Source organism: Crocuta crocuta, unplaced genomic scaffold, assembly GCF_008692635.1.
Source record: "Crocuta crocuta isolate KB4526 unplaced genomic scaffold, BGI_CrCroc_1.0 scaffold143, whole genome shotgun sequence".
NCBI classification, from domain to species: Eukaryota; Metazoa; Chordata; class Mammalia; order Carnivora; family Hyaenidae; genus Crocuta; species Crocuta crocuta.
The window spans coordinates 6,520,658-6,534,110 of NW_027529175.1; the positions used below are offsets into that span (position 1 = coordinate 6,520,658).

Genomic DNA, 13,453 nt, shown 5'->3' on the forward strand with positions numbered 1-13,453 from the left:
AACGCTGTGATGTGATGTGTTGGGCTTGAACACAGATTCCCAGCCAAAATATTTTAATTATATAAAAACAGTAAAAAAAAATACCCTTTAACTCGAGAAGTTAGAAAATAAAGTCAACGTACAATAAAGGTGATAAAGGAATTAGAGCATAGCATAAATGATGGGGTCAGAAAACAGAGTTCATGAGTAGAGTTCAGAACATCTTACTTAGGGGTGTGCCTGGGCGGCTCAGTCGTGAGCACTTGAGTCTTGATTTGGGCTCAGGTCATGATCTCATGGTTTGTGAGTTTGGGCCCNCTTCCTGCAAACCCAGAAATGTGGGCAGCAGAACCATTCTCTTGCATTTTGGGGAGACCACAGAGATCTGGGGGGAATATAAAATACCAGAACTGTTGCAAAATGAAGTAAAACAACAACAACAACAACCCTTGAATGGACCCATACTTTTGGGATAAGTACTAGCATTTTCAAAACTCTTGCTTTTTTTTTTTTAATGTTTTTTTTTTTTTAATTTATTTCTAGGAGANAGCCACCCAGGCACCCCCAAAACTCTTGCTTTGAAATATGGTTCTGAGGCCAGAACCTGTTTTCCCAACCAAGTTCTTGCAAACTCGAGAAGCTTGTCGCCGTGTGGCCTGTGACCCGCGAACTTGCCTGTGTGTCGCTGACCTTTCGTCACTGCTGACCTGTGTCCGTGTGCCCCCACGTGTGCCAGCTTGTGTCCTCGTGGCCCCGCGTGTGCCGGCCTGTGTCCGCGTGGCCCCGCGTGCGCCGGCCTGTGTCCGCGTGCCCCCGCGTGTGTGTCTGGATACGGGACGGGCACCGTGACGCCGTGCAGGCAGGGGCGGCCTCAGCCCCCCGCGCAGGGCCTGGCCAGCGAGGCACAGGTGTGAGCACAGGTTGAGTCCAGGAAAGCACACATGAAAATGAAATTAGAATATAGTTTTACTTGCACATAATATAAACATAAATATGTTTAATAAGTACCAGCAGAGTTAAACCATTAATATATTAAATAAAAATACTCCGTAAAAAGTTTTCCCCCGGAGCTGTGAACTGGCTTGCTGTCGCTGACTGTCTGCGTTGGGGGGTGGGGGGGGTCCCGCTCATGCGGGGCTTCATTAGAAGGGCTCACAGGCCTCAGCATGTGGTCCTGCCCCTGGCTGACATTTGTCACCCAGCCGGGCAGACGTGCGCAGCTGGGTCAGTGCCGGGAAGGCCACCCGGGAGGGGTGTGAGGGAAGCCGGGTGCCGGCTCCACATTCCTCCCCGGGAGCCCCACGGAGCTTGCCCTCCTGCCAGCGATCCTCTGCCAGGGCCCGAGGTTTCTACTGGGGCAGGGCTCGGGGACGCCGCTGCCCACCCAGATCCCAGATCCCAGAAGGAGAGCCGGTGTTTCCCGAGAGCGCCGTGCAAGGGGTGTCTGCGGGCTGGCACGGAGCCCCGGCTTCACCACAGAGAGATCGTCCCAAGAGGCACATTCTAGATGCCAGCCAAGGCTCAGCCCTGCCGCCAGGCCCCTCGAGAGCCAGGTCTGCTACGCTAACCCTTCCTGCTCGCGGCCGAGGTAGCATCCTCGCGACAGACCCATGGCATCAAGTCACAGGACCTTTCACGAAATATAGTAGCTTCTCTTGCATTTAATAGAAAAACAACTCACCTCTTACTAAAATAGAAATAAAAGAGTACTTAACATGCCGAAGACTGTCTGGAGTCGGCACCCAGCAGGACCTAGGGGATTCGCGGGACGGTCCCCTCTAAATCCGCAGTGCACTTCCGTTTCTGCGACACGACGGGCACAGTTCTCCATGCTCCTGCCCCATACGGCGCACACGCTCAGACACACACACGTGCCAGGGACGTGAAAAAGAGGAGCGAGCGCTCGCTGGTGTTTGCCCCGAAGGCGCCTGCTAGTTCCCACTGGGGGCAGGCACAGGGCCCGGCGCAGGGCGACGGGGCGAACCTGGGCTCTGAGCAGGGGAGGCGAGTCAGAGACCCTCTGCCTGAGTGAGGACCCCTGAACTCCAGCCCGTGAACCAGAACAGACAGACCTGGGTGTGTGGCTTCTGCTTGTCTGAGACAAGGGCTTTTCGTAGAGCAGGAGCGAGAGAAAACTGTCCCCGCCACGGGGTCAGCCTGTCACTCATTCTACTTTTGTGACGGAAACGCCTCACACTAAAGCGTTAGTATAAAATGGCCAGAGTCCCAGGCACTGACTGGAGAAAGTGCCAGCTCTCTGTAGAGTGGCAGAGTGACACGTTGTAGGCACAGCCCTGGGAAGTGTCTGTCCATCTGAAACACCATCAGCAAAGGTGAGAAACACAAGAACTCACAAACAGGATCAAGGCTCGTTTGTGAGACACAGGGAGCTCGTGCAAATAACTAACGGAAAGACCGTGAGCAGTGAGTCCACAGAAGAATTTATGTAGCCGTCTGGTAAACGTACGTTTATCTTCCAATCCTTAGTAAAGAACTGAAAAACAAAACAGATGCTGCCTGCCAAATTAGCCGTGCTCTTTAAGATGCACTTCATTAAAACTGATGATGCTGGCGTACACAGGGGTGTGCCTTCCTTCCCACAGGGATGTGCTACGCAGTCTTTGCCAGGAGCTGTTAGTAATTTATGTCAAGATCTTACCTGGACCTCGTAACTCCCCTTGTTCATAATTATTGGAAGACAAACCGTCTGCACCCTAAATATCTAGTGTTAGAAGGAGATTTCTGTTGGTTAAAGTACTTGGTTAGAATATTCTAGAACTCCCAAAAATCTTGTCTTCAAAGAATAGTTACTGTTGTGGGAAAGTGCTCCCAGTATATTTCTAGTGAGGAAGAAACATGATGTGAAATTACACACATTTACGTGTGCCTGGGCGCATGCACTGCTCAGGCACGTACCTATGTATGCACACATGGAAAATACAAACACGATCCACACGTGAACACCCACGAAGTGCATGTATGCTGTGTGCTGCAGGTGTATAGAACACACCTACACACATATACACATGGAAGATACGCATATACGTTGACACACATATACACATTTACACACGTATATGTGTACCTGCATTTACATGCATTTATACGCATAAGCATTTACACACATACATACGTATAAAAATGACTCTGATTTTGCTTGTGTTGTGTGCACAGGAAAGAGGGAACAAATCATAGTGTTAGCATTTTTTTGTTTTGTTCAGTGGAACTTACGAATATTTTAATTTCCTTGTTTGAACTTTTAAAACATTTTCCATATCCTCTCAGTGTGTGGTCAAACGTGACTTTTCCCTCTGGTTAATTCCCGAGATAAGGAGGTGAGACCCCTTGGTGACGTGCCTGGCTCAGACTGTTTTCTGTGACAAACGTCACCTTCCTTGAGGCTGCAGCAGGTGTCCCTCTATCGCGGGATCCCATGTGCTCACATGTATCCCTCAGCTCACACACGCGTGCGCACACACGTGCACACATACACACCAGGTGGTCGTCAGAGATGAGATGCATGTTCTGCCCTCTGAGGACCCTCGGTGCCCGTAGGTGCCCGTGTGCGGTGGGTTGTGAATAAATCCCTCCTAAAAGGAGGGCTGGAGGGGGAAGGGAGTGGGTCGCAGGGCTGCCTGAAGAGGGAGGTGTGTGGACCCTGGAGCCAGACCCCGGCCACCCCCAGGAGGGCTCAGGCTGCACGCAGGCTGCTGAGAGTCCCTTCCTTTTGGCCAAGTTGCCACAGGGGGCATTTCCTGAGCCTCTTGGTATGGCCCATACGTCACGAGGTCCCGTAGGTCACTGGGGCCTAGTGTGCGGGAGCGGCCGAGGGGCCTTGCTGCTCGCCTGTCCTCTGGCCTCGATGCGGCACCGGTGTACCCGCCTCCACCGCAGCTTCGGGAGGGGCCTCGAAGCGATCGCTCCTCAGCCCCCACCTTTGCGTGCTGGGGCCCCAGGCTGCAAGGGTCCCCTGCGCCTTTAGGGTTGCGTGTGGACACAGGTGGGTAGCAGCCGCGCTCCCTCGCTGGCTGGGCCTTTGCCATCTCCAGTGCTTTCGCCCTTGGACAGCCATACATAGGTGACCTTGGGGTCCCGGCCCTTCTGGGAGGCTCAGGAGTGTCCCCATGGAGACCTGCTGGCCGGGGTGACCCCTGCTGGCTGGGGTGACCTTGGGGTCCCGGCCCCTCTGGGAGGCTCAGGAGTGTCCCCATGGAGACCTGCTGGCCAGGGTGACCCCTGCTGGCTGGGGTGACCTTGGGGTCCCGGCCCCTCTGGGAGGCTCAGGAGTGTCCCCATGGAGACCTGGGTGGGGCCTCTGGGAGGATGGGGCAGCGCCTTCGCTTTGGGCCCCCCCAGCTCTCCCCCTTTCTCTGAAACCAGAGAGGTCAGAGTCAACCCGGACATCCCCAGTGGCTTTCCTTCCACGAAGGGCCGTGGCCTTCTACCCTGTGCTGTGCCTGGTGCTTGGTACCAGCGGAAGGACACTTGTCTGCTGGTGTCTGTGCACATTGGTGGGACTCGTGTGCTGCTCCGCACGCCTTCGTTGGGAGTCACACACAGCGCCCTCTCTGCCAGGCCCAGCGCCATCCCGACACACGCACCCCCGACACCCGATAGATGGCTCACGGAGCGCAGAGATGGCCCCTGGGCAGGGTGTCCTGTCTTCGTCAGGCCAGACTTTTTTGCGAGGCTGAGTACCCTTGGGCGGGTTAATGGGTCTGTACGGTTTGTATTTCATCCTGTGTTCATCTGAAGCAGCAAATGTCACGAAATGCCAAAGTAAAGATCAATTGTCTCTTTCTTTATCATTTCAAGACATTTTAGAGACAAAATTAGGTCAATTGAAAACTAATCTGTAAGTGGATTATTGTACCACGTGCTGCTATGGGCTGCTGCATGTGTTTCGGTGTGGAGGGTGCGTGGCCACGCACAGTGTGGCGTGGGCTGTGTGTGGCGTGGTTAGGCTTTATGTCGTGGCGTGTGGTGGCATGGGGTCCATGTGGCCGTGTGCGGTGGGGAGTCAGGCCCAGGCTGGGGGTGCCCAGGGCGAGTGGCAGGGCCTCTCCGGGCAGATGCTTTTCCCCGCACCCCTCCCTGAGCTGCACAGGCCCGGACTCAGACCCTGACCCTTGTCTACCCACCGCCTGGCCCATACTCGTCGGCTCCCCAGGGCTCCTTCCCAGAGGGAGCCCCGGGGGGGGGGGGGGGGAGGGAGGAGCGGCTGGGCTCCTGTCCTGTGCCGTCCCGTCCACTCCCGTCCCTGTCCTGTCCCCTGCTGCCGTCGCTGGGTCCTGCCTGCCCTGACCCAGCTCCAGATGCTCCTCTCTGACCATTTCCCATTTGTCATCGGAACTCAACAGGCGGTTTTTGCGGGAAATGGGAGAAAATTGGTTTTATCCCATGACTGTCCCCAGATATATCTTTATTTGTATTAAATCATCTCTGCGGTGGGTGTTGCTTCCCCGTGGGGACGAGCCTCCGGAACCAAGCCCTCGAGCCATGCTGGGCCCCATGGCCGCTAACAGTCCCCCCCTGCACCCCAGCTCCTAGAGAGTGAGCCCGAGGGTCAGGCCGAGTGTGCTCCGCATCCAGGGCACTCAGGTGGGGGGGGGGGTGCTCCACAGGCGCCGCAGGCAAGATCAGTGACTCCGGGCGGGCCTTCCCTGACGCCTGCAGGGCAGGGCCAAGGTGCGTCCTCGCCTCGCCTCCCATGACCCGGCTTAGGGCTCAGTCTCTTTTCTTTCTCTTTCCTGAAGTTCTTCTGTAATGGATGCTGTCACCTCTTAGGAAGCGGCGCTCAGACTTTGTATTGTGAGTCCTGTTGTTCACAGGTCTCTACGTGCTTCCTAAGGGCCGCATGTCCCTGGTGTCGGGGGTTTAGGGTGAGTGTAGGCTCGGGCGAAGGGGAGTTACACGGCCCTCCCTCCTTGCAGCTGACGGAGGCCCTAAGAGCCCGAGGATGATGGTTTAATCCTGCAGTTTCCCTTCAGGACACGCAGTCCCGTAAATTCATAGAAGTTAGCGGCAGAGCTCCTGGACCTGGAAGAGTGGGGGGGGGGGTGTCTGTTCCCAAGCATCCTTGCCCCCGCACATAGTCCTAGGGATGCTTTGGAGTGCAGTGAAGCTATTGTGCTACAGGTTGTGCTCCTAAAAAAGAAAGTTCTCAAAGGCCCTTTCCCAAGAGCACCCCGTCCCCACCTCCTCCCAGCTCAGGAGGCCACTTTCAGCCTTTGACGTGGTGGGTTTTGGTTTTGTGTTTATCTCTGCTTATCTAAGCGGCTGTCTCTTAAGTTTCCAGCTGTAATGGCTGCTGCAGCAGAAAGACCTGCCTTCTTACCCTCCACTGCCCCCACCTCCTTGAGACCCTCCACCCAGGGGCCTCCGCCAGGCTGACCCCAGCGAGCTGCGGGTGTACCTCACACCCGCACCCGATCTGGTCATCTCGCTGTGAACTAGCTCATCCCGGCAGCTTCCCAGACGCCCAGACTCCCGGGAAGCAGACAGCAGGTGGTCCGGAGGCAGCCGCCCCTGGGCCTGGGGCCCATGTGCTTTGGGCGATCCCGTCCCGTGGGGCCTGGCGCTCCTGGTGCCGGTCCCGGTCCTCCTCCGTCTCCTGCTCTGGCAGGGCTGGGCTGCGGGGACAGGGGCTCGAGAGGAGCATGTCCCGTCCCCGCTCGGGGAGGGTGGGGAGTGGCGGCCNNNCACTCCAGCCCCAGCAGTGTCTGTCCCTGGACACCAGGCCCATGCCTGCCGCCTGCCCCTCCCCCGGTGGGGCTGCTCCCCGGGGGCCCTGCTGGGGCGTCGGATGACGTGGGTGTCTTGGCCCTGCTGGGCTGGTCAGGGGGCCCGTTGGGTGCGGAGGCCCCAGGTTTCCATCTCTGACACCTCTCAGCTTACAGCGCCTGCTACGTCTCTCTCCGGGACCCTGTTGGAAGGTGGGCTGCAGTGCGGCCCCTCACTTCTGATCTTTCCACGGCCGAGCTGTTTTCTTCCCGTCTGTTCCATCACGGCAGAGACTGCGAGCAACCCAGAAGCCTATGAAAGCCCCGGTCCCTGGCGCTCAGCCCTGGAAGTCCTGATCCAGATGACACGGGGGCCCGGCCCCACGCCCCATGTGGAGCCACTGGGCAGGTGCCCGCTCAACTCCGCCCTGGCCTCGATATCCTGACCTCACTTCCCTGCTGATGATCGTGCTGTGCCGCCCCCAGCCAGTCCATCCCCAGGGCTGTCGGGGAGCCACCGCCACTCCGAACCAGCTCCTCCTGGATCCAGGAAGCCCTCAGCCGACGGCTCTGCTGTAGCGCCCTCCACGCCCAGGCCACATGTGCGCCCTCCGGGCCTCTGTGTGTCTCCTGCTTCATCCCTGTCCGGTGGCCTCCCTTCCTGGCCGTGCACATCATCCCCTTGGCTGGGGCCTCAGCTGCCCAGACTCCTGGCTGTCCTCATCCCCTGTGGGTCCTGTGCTGCCCTCTCACGTCCTGGACAGCGCGGCGGGGGGTCCGGGTTGTCTCCGCCAGGGTGGAGATGCTGTGTGTCAGGGCACAGGGGGACATTCGGCACGTGCGGAAACCCCACGCTTTAAGATTACCAAGTCCCCGTGTCTCAGTTCGAAGGCCTTGACCTCGCTGGGACAGACACGGAGTTCACCTGGAGATTTGGCCTCACTCGGGGCCCGGTTTGGTTGTGAGCCCGGGGCAGGGCGGCCCCCACGGTGTCTGGAGGCTGTATGTGCCCCTGGGACTTGGAGAAAATTGGGCGCCAGGAAGTGAAATAGTAGGTGTTTAGGTGATGTCTGTACGGAGTAACTTCCTGTCCCCTCAGCAAGCGTTCATGCTCGTCTGAGATCTGAGCGTAGACTGTGGGTTAGATCCGTCACTCACGGCGGCCCCAGGCATGCACGGGACTCCTTGGAAGCCAGTTTTCACTGGAGCATGCCACTTACAGCTAAATAATTTCTAGCAAAATTATAAAAATCCTTCCATGTTTTTATTTAAAAACTGCTTGATGTGGATGATGGCTGCATGCTTGTGAGAGGTGGAGCCCCTGACCGTCCTGAGGACAGGTCCTTGGGGAGCCGTCCCCGGGGCCCCAGCCTGCGTGCCAGATGCCAGCTACCCACAGTCTGGGTTTCAAGGTTCACCAGCGGACACCCTGAAGTCCCAGGCCGTCCCGGCTGTGCTGCAGGTTGGGACGCGCCAGGGAAGCGTCTGGTGGTGCCCTGCAGGCTGCCTGGGGCCCGCGTGGGGCCCCCTCCTCCCCTGGCAGGAGATCCGAGGGCAGCGGACCTCTGTGCCTACACTGCAGTCAGCTTTGCGTGAATCGCACCCATGATGTCTCGCTGGCGCTGCCCAGGACACGCCCCTCCCCCGTGCTCCGTCATACACCCCGGGCGCCTTCCTTGGGTTGTCAGGCCAACCCAGGAGCCTGTGCTGTGTTCCCTCCTCCTCCTCCCTCAAAGGATCTCCTGTCTAATGAAGGTCTCCTGTCAGCCCCTGCCTCAGCCCCTGCCCTCTGGGTCTGGAACGTGGGCCTGTGCCCTTCCCCCCCAACCCCCCCCCCCACACACACACAGTCCCAGCCTGAGCCTTGGAGGGGCCTCCCTGCTGCGGAGCCGGAGGGCAGCCACCACTGTGGGCCTTGCCAGGGACTCGTTTCTGCCTGCGAATTAGTCTTGCCATTAAAGAAAAAATTACACCCACCGTTCAAATCATTAACTGAAAGAAGACCCTTATTATCTCATTAATGGTGTTTGATATCTGAGCCGGATAAACTGGGAGAAGCTCGTCTGTTCAGTCCCCGGAGAAATGTAATCACATCACAGGCCTTATTGAAACGTCTCCCTCTCAGCTGTCACGAGCTCCGTGCACAGCGGTTCGTTCGTGGCCCCCATCGAGTCTGGCGTAGAAGTACCGTTGTGCCGGCCGGGGCGCGTGGCCCGTGTGACGTGCGTGTGGCCAGCGGTGTTCAGCAAGGTGTGCCTGGTGCCGTGCGGGCCGGGTCCCCAAACTGCCTAGATGCCTTCCTCCTGTGGGCTGTCTCCTTGGATTAGTGGGGTTTCAGAGAGAGGCCACAAAGGGGGATGGAGTCGGCCCCAAGGCTGATGTCCCTGCGCAGGCGGCGAGGGCTGGGAGCGCGGGAGCCTTCTGCGCTGACCTGGGATGGACAGGAAATCAAATGAGAACTGCAGCCGCTGGGAGCCATGTCCCCGAGGCTGTGTCCTCTTGCTAAACCCGAGGTTTGCTGGGCTGGCTGCCGAGCCCCTGGACCTTCTTTGTGGAAAGAAGCCCTTATGCCCCGTGGTGGCTCCGTCCGCTCCCCCGTGTCTTCTCTGCCCGTCCCACTGCATCCTGGTGTCTGACGTGACCGTGGCGCATCCCAAGTGTCAGGCTCTCTGCTGGGGAGGGACAGGCGCACGCAGGGGAGCCGGGCTCTGTTCATCGCTGAGCATCGGCTTGGCCTGGAGACACTGGGCAGGAAGGCCCATGGGGGGCCTGCCCCGGCAGCGGGACTGGGCCGTGGAAACGGAAGCGGTGGGGGGCTTTGAGGTTCTAGGATCCTCACTTCAGTGGAGGTGAAGCCCAGCGGAGCGAAGGGACTGTGAGGTGGTCACGGCAGCGGGGCCCAGGGGGCCGGCCCTCCTTCCCAGCTCCTGCACCCCCCCCCACCGCCCACCTGCCCCCTCCAGTCCTGCTCCGTGGGCACAGCCCCCGCCCCAGTCCCCATGGTCATGTTCAAGTCCTTCTTGGGAAAGGCCCATTTCAGATGGCAGGGGACCTCTTGGGTTGAGGCTGTAACGTGCCTTCGTGAACCCAGAGACTGGGGCCACTGGGAATCCTGGGCCGGACCCTCACGGCCACCACTGCGCATGAGACCCTGAGTGGTCATTTAGCCTCTCCCGGTGTGACCCGTACTAGCGAGTTGCGCAGATGGCGACGGGGAACCGGCTGCTGCGGGAATCCTCCCCTCGCGCCTCGNAGAGGGTACACTGGCCCCCTTCCGCCAGAGCCCTGGCATGGAGCCCCAGGGGCCCGCTGTCGCTGCAGTCACCTCTCAGAGCGGCCCTGCCCTGGAGGGTCCCACACAAAGTAAACACGCTCGGCCGCGGCGTCCTGGCCAAGGCCTCACCCCGTGTACGGGCACGAAAGGTCCAGGAAAGTAAGACGGGGCAGCATGAGCTGGACGAGCTGGGGAGAGCCCCCCGGTCCAGGAAGCCCTCCGTCTGCAGGGAGGTTCGTTTGTTCCCCTCGTTAGTTTGAGGATTTTCAGGGCAAACACGATAGGATTTCTTGATTCAATTTTGGGGTGTTTTGGGGTTTTTTTTTTTGCAATAAAGCACACGGAGGAACTTCCCTTGATGTTTAATTCCTCACGCAAAGAGGAAACATTTGCTGCTCTCTTATTCAGTGTGTCTGATTCTCAGCTGGGCTGGCGAGGCCAGCAGCGTCCATGAGGACCTGGAGTGTGTCGGGCGCCCAGCCTGGGCCCGCAGCCGCTGAGCCTCCGTGCCCGTGGCCACCGCGCCGCCCCTCACACCCCCAGACGGGACGCTTGCCGGCCCTTATCCAGGAGCCAAAGACCCCGCCGCGCCCCCATCTTCCCTTCTGCACAGGGGCGGCCTTTCCCGGGGCTACATCTGACTTCAGGGGGCTGCCCCTGCCCCGAGCCCCACGCTGCGCCCTCTGCCAGCTCAGTCCAGGTTGCTTCATCTCTGGGGCTCAGCGTGACTGCCCGTCGGAGGATGCCAGCCCCTCATGGTTATTGTGAGTACAAGGGAGGCGGGCGCCTTGCGGGGTGTAGGCGTCAGTGTCACAGCCACCTAATTGGGCTCCTGATCCACTGTAACTCGGAGGCCTGGGGTCCCCAGGGACACAGCAGGGCCCATCAGGGTCACTCCCTGCCCTCACTTACTGAGAAAGGAAAGGATGGCCTAGAGCTATAGCTTATGAAAGTAACCGTGAACGTATCTGAGCTGGCCCACTGCTCGCTGTGCACCTTGCGTGCTCTGGCTCAGGGTCAGGCACCCGGCCCCGGGCATGCCCCCTCCGGGACGGGCCAGGCAACAGACCGGGTTACCTGCAGCTGGGCGCCCTGTGTCTGCCTGGCATGCTGTCCCTCTGGGGCACTCCGAGTGCCTTCTCCTGCTGACCTGGCTGGTATGTCCTCGGAGAGCCTCCCTGGGGGGGTCTTCAGGGTTTTAGGGGACAGCTCTGTCTTTCCAGATGGACCAGTCTGCCTGTCCTGCCTGGGGGCCCATCTGCATTTGGGCCTGTGACTTAGCCCGGCCAGGGTAGGCCCTGGGTCCACGTGGCTCAGGGGTGGTGAGTTGACCTGGAAGGGCCCCACTCCTGCATCTCCTGACAGCGGGGTCAGGAGGACCCTCTTGCCTGAGGCAGGCAGCATCAAGCCCTGTGCTCGCTTGCTGCTCCCATGGGACACTTTGCAGGGGGGTGACGGCCGTGACAGGAGTGAAACCGCCTTTCCAGGGGTCTCGGGGTGACGAGCCCGCGCCGCAGGGCAGGGCTCCCTCACCTGCTCCCTGGCCCCCTCGGAGGAGGCCAGCTTCCTGGGGCCGGGGCCTCGGGGGCTCCTTCGCCAGGGCGCACGCTTGGGGGGGGCGGCTTCGCCATCAGTGCCGTGTTTTCTGTCCCCAAATAATCCCATTGTAATAAACTTCATTCCTGCCGGAACATGCATACCAGCCTGTGAACCTGTCACAAAGTCAGACGCTGTGGCATCTCCCGTTACATTATCGCTCCTGATTAGAATCGCGCTCTTAAATACCAGCCTGCGATTCTGTCTGCACTCCTGCCACGTTACTATCTTTTTATGATCCTTACCAGATGACGCCCCTGTCACTCTGGAGTCGGGTAGCTGGGAGCAGCGACGGCACCCCAAATGGAGCCCAGCGGTTTTTAACTCAGCTTCTCCTTGTTGGGAGCAGCGAACGTAATTTCGAGCAGAAGCCGAGCTGTATGTGTTTAGAAATCAATTGGAAAAATCAGTCGCTGGGGCTCCAAGTGTCGTGTGCTGAAGCGACTCTTCTTTCCTAGGCTCTGCTTCCCGGTCGCTCCACTTCCTTTAGCTGGGTCTCCTCCGTCGTGGGAAGTGCTACCAGTGGGGGGAGGGGGCTCCTGCCTGCCTTTCCCTCCACCTGCAGCCCCGGCAGGTGGGGGAGGCTCAGCCCTGGGGAGCGGCGCTGGGGGTCCCCGGTGCTGCTCTGGGTCAAGCCCAGCGATAGCCGCTTGCCACGTGCTGGGGTGTCTCAGCACCGACCTCCTACCAGCGCCGGCCTGGGGTCCAGACTCCTGCGCTGCTGCGGGCTGAGGGCCTCGATCACATCATCTTGTTCTCACTGACCTCTCCTAGGGGCTGCCCCCTGCTTTGGGCGGCTTCTGCGGGGCTCACTGTGCCCTTTGCATGCACACGTTTAATCCTTGAAACAGCCCTAGCAGAGGGCTCTTGTTCCAGATCTGGATTCCAAAGAGACTGACCCGGCCAGGGTTGTCGTCACCCGGCAGACTCTGACCCCAGGGCAGTCCTGCTCCACCTGGGCCCTCCTGCCCGCGGCCAGTGCCTCGGGCAGCCCCTCCGGCCTCATCAGTCAGAAATGGGCCTCAGGATTCTACAAAAAGAAATGGAGACAGAGGGGGTTTTACCAAACACCTGTTTCAAGGGGCACAACTTTTCCTTTGTTGCCCGTGTTTAGTAGGTGGGGTTCTTTGAAAAGTTGGATCTTTTGTGGTGTTTTCCAGAGGAAGGAGGGAGGAAGGAAATGACTTCGGTAATGCTTTAGATTAAAGACTACATATAGGACTCAACTGGGTACTATTCTGTGAATGGGACTAAATTTCCTGTTTCATGCAATGGTTACTGGCATGTAATGCGTTCATTTTTATGCATCAGTTTTATCAGTAACAGTGCTAATTGAACATTAAATAAGGCTCCTGTGTGCCAGGCCCTCTGCTGGGTGCTGGGAACATACCCCTGGATCTGCTGCAGCTGTGACCCCACAGGCCTCATGCGGAGGTTGGCTGCTCGTGGAAGTAGCTAGCCTCCAGATATAGGAGGGGATGGGGTGAGGGGGGAGAATTGAGCCACGGAGCCTGCTTTCAGGCCTGTCCCAGAAGTTTTGTGTATGTCTCCACCTGTCCAGCTACCTGCCACCCACCCATCTACCTATCTGTTCACCCATTTATCCACCCACCCATCCATCCACTCATCTACACATCCACCTGTCCATCTACCCATCCATCCCTCCATCCACTCATCCACTCATCCATCTACTCATCCATCTCTCCACTCATCCATCCATCACTCCATCCACTCATCTGTTTATCCACCCATCCATCTGTCCATCCCTCTATCCTCCATCCATTCACCCATCCATCCACCTACCCATCCATCCATCTCTCTATCCACTCATCCACTTATCCATCCCTCCATCCCTCCATCCCTCCATTTCTCTATCCTTCCT

General features: G+C 58.6%; 1 long non-coding RNA gene across 1 annotated transcript in view; it reads left to right on the plus strand.

The window, feature by feature from the left end:
• Nucleotides 1-13,453, plus strand: part of LOC144226599 (uncharacterized) — a 58,170-nt gene that overhangs the window by 33,623 nt on the left and 11,094 nt on the right. The window lies entirely within an intron of this gene.